Below are 3,536 nucleotides of genomic sequence, written 5' to 3'. Positions count from 1 at the left end.
GAGCAGACTCAACTTCTTCCCTTTTCTTCTTTCCTTACCACAAGGTTTTTTTTTCTTCAAAGCCAGAGCTAGGTCCGAAGTTCTGTTTTTTACTATCTGTGTGATTTTGGAACTCTCTCTGTCTTGGTTTTCCCATCTATAAAAGGGATCCCATAGACAGAAGCTATTTCAAAGGGCTTTTATGAGGATAAAGATTCAAAGAGTGTGGGTTAAGGTCATGCCTGGCCGTGGTAGGCACTCAATAAATGTTAGCTGTTAATACATGTAATGATATGACTAATATCAGACATTGGAATCCATCCACTAGCTTTCTCTTAACTGTTCAACTGCAATTGAAGTCAGGATCTCATCAACCCTGAGTGCTAAGGCACAGCAAGACCAATATGATCCTGAGAGCTAAGGCCTTAAAATAATGGGTCATCTCTGGAGCTGTGGACCAGCTTATAAATTTTAGGCTAGGGGAAGAGGAGGAGTGAAGTTTCACAGGTAAACCAAAGCTCCTTTTGGTAGAGTGAGAAGTCTATCGCCTCTTCTGTTTATCTCTTCTTTAAATGTTTCCCCTCCCCCACCTTCTGGGCTGTTTTCAAAACTCCTCCATTTTGGTAGCAGTTCTTCACAAGTCTGCAGGAAGCCACTGAAACAGGCCAACAGCACTGTCCCCAGCTCACACAGCCAGCAGGAGCAGCCACATGTCCCTCCCCCAGCCTCTGGGGTCTGACTGGCCCAGCAATCTCCCTTCCCTTCCTGTTCCTTCCCAAAAAACACAGCTGTGGGGGCCCAATTGAGGCTTTGGCCCAGGAGCAGGGAAGGCACACTAACCCCATTCCATGAATCTTCCATGGACACAAGCCAACCAGAAGCCCCGTGCGTAGTCAGTCACTCTCATCTTTCACTCTGGAACTCACACAGCCATTTCCAACATGAGGTGAGCAAGAAGCAGAGATGAATAAATAAATAGATACATAAGTAAAGTTGGGCCATTTATGTGCAAAGCTCTTGGACAAAGCACAGGACCAGGAAACCAAAAATGTGGGTTTCAGTTCCAGTTTTTTCTGTGAACTGGGTAACTCAATCTGCCATTTTGGGCTTTGGCTTTGTCACCAGTAAAATGAAGGTGAAGAATTAATGACCTCTGATGTCCTTTCTAAAATAAATACTAAATCATTCTCCAATCCAGCCCCTTCTTTTTATTTTTTTAAAGATTTTATCTATTTATTTTTAGAGAGAAGGGAAGGGACAGAGAAAAATATGGAAAGAAACATTGATGTGTGAAAGAAACATCAACCGAATGGTCACCACTTGCATGCCCCAAATCAATCGTCTAAGCCACACCAGCCAGGGCAGCCTGTCCTCTTTAAATCGCAGCATGGGCTGGCTCCTAGCTCAGTGCCAAACTCCACCATAATTTGGAGACAGATTCAAGATCTTCATAGAAAACCGAGTCCATTTTGTTCATCAAGACTGTACATTCCTTGATTGTAGCAACACATTATATTCCCAGCATCTCACACAGTGCCTGGCACATGACAATCTCTAAACACATTTAAAAATAAATAAATAAAGCCCACGTGGTTTTATTTCAACCTTTTCAAGTTAATATGTACCTTATTCATTCATTTTGGGCATTCTTTCAATCATTTATTGAGCTCCCGGTATTCGCTTAGCGCTCCATCCCACAGCACTGTAACTACCCAGGATTTGAATACACTTCTGTGGCTCCTTCAAAATAAAGTAACCGGTGACTGAGGAGGGGAATTAAAAATCAAGGACAAATTCCTCAACATATTAATGAGTTAGCTAAGAAATAAATGGCTTCTCTGTCTCCATCCCAGAGACTTCTTTCTGATAGCCAGCATTCTAATAAAAGTTGCTTTTAACCAGCTTCAGACTTCCAAAGCCAAAATTAACACCACACAACGGAAGGCCCCAAATAAATTCAGAAGGTAAACCCGAGCCGAAGAGGGACTTCGACTACTAATGAAAAGGAAATCTCCAAACCCTCTCCAGTCTCAACCCAGCTCCTTCCACCTTCTCTTAATCACCTCCTCAATCCGAAGCCTCCCTTTAGAGACCCTGCCAGGGCCAGGTCGCTGTCGCCCCACCACAGCTCAGCTCCTCTCTCAGGTGGGGCTATTCTCAAATTAAATCACAAAAGAGGGGCAGTCAGTCTGCAATGATCTGTGTTTATTTAGTAAATGGGTTGATTGCCCTCATTTGTGGAGATTAAGAGTTAACTTCCCCAAACAAAGAGAATAGATTTCTCCTAGGGCAGCCCCAGATAATTAAGAGAAAAAAATAAAATTCAAACACTGCTCCCACTCCCTTCTCCCCCCACACACACCACCCCTCCCCATCTAGTTTTGGCCTTTCAGTGGCCCCTCCTGCAAGGTAGCCACAAGCCCTAGTTTCAGTGACCAAGGGGAGGCAGGATTTGGTAAACAAAGGCTTAGGAATTCTTTAGGTCCCTTTAAACTGACATCTGGCAAATTTGAGAGCCCAGAACAGTTTCTCTGTTTCCCCTCTTCAGGCTTTGAAACGCAAATGTTTTGAGGTTTGTGTTCTCTCCCATTCACGGAGTTTGTAATCCAAATGGAGTCAAACCACTTTGTCTACACCTTAATTGAAGAGCCTGGCTCTAGGGCTTAAAGTGCCATTTTACAATAATAAGGAGGTGGCAGGGAGAAGGAGAGGGAAAGGGGACTAAGTGGAAATGTGAAAGGGAAGAAAAGCAATGGGCAAGTGGCCCTTAAGCACACACTCAGGGTTGCACACACAGCCTTCTGGGCGCCTGTGGGGAACAGGTGGTGAGCCTCAACTAAGTGGACAGCAGGAACTGGAAAGAGACTTGCTTGGCTTTGTGGGCAATTTCCACAGAACACAGGAAAAAGCCCTGACTATGGAAAGGTCTGGCCCAGGTGAGGAACCCCCGAATACAGCCATAGGCTCTCAGAACCAGGACAGATCACTAAGCCCAGCTTTCTGGCTTTACAGATGAAGAAACAGGCTCAGAAAGGTTAACTGACTTGCCTGAGGCCAAGAGGTTAGTGGCAAGACTGAGACCCACAGAATTCTTCTCATTTCCCTGGCTAGAACTGAAGCCTTTCCTTTGTTTGATCCTCAGGAGAAAGAAATGTACCACAACCATCTCAAAATAAACTTTCATTGACTTGGGAAGACAGTTTAATGACTTCATATGTTTTTCCAAATGAAACAACCAAATATTTTCACTTTGTCTCCTCATCAGCTGCTTTGGATCTTGGCTGCTCATTAGTGCCTGTGGGGAGATTTTTAGGCAGATTCCCCAGGGCTGGGCACCGGGAAGTAGTTTCCTAAAGTATATTTTTATCCTTGTACCACTACCTGTACCCCCTTTGAGAATCACCTTTTTCACTTATTTGAGTTACTCTTTCTACTTGTTCCTCATGCCACTTAATTTATTTCATGTGTCCCAAATTTACATTCAACCTAAAAACAACAGCAGGGCATCCTCGACACGTTTAGCTGTGGTCTAATGTGATTCCCTGGTCTTTTGTTCC

This window comes from Sturnira hondurensis, unplaced genomic scaffold, assembly GCF_014824575.4.
Source record: "Sturnira hondurensis isolate 20B ecotype Veracruz unplaced genomic scaffold, ASM1482457v3 Scaffold0004136, whole genome shotgun sequence".
In the NCBI taxonomy this organism is placed as follows: Eukaryota; Metazoa; Chordata; class Mammalia; order Chiroptera; family Phyllostomidae; genus Sturnira; species Sturnira hondurensis.
The sequence above is the reverse complement of the archived record's forward strand: the minus strand, read 5'-3'. Positions refer to the sequence as shown.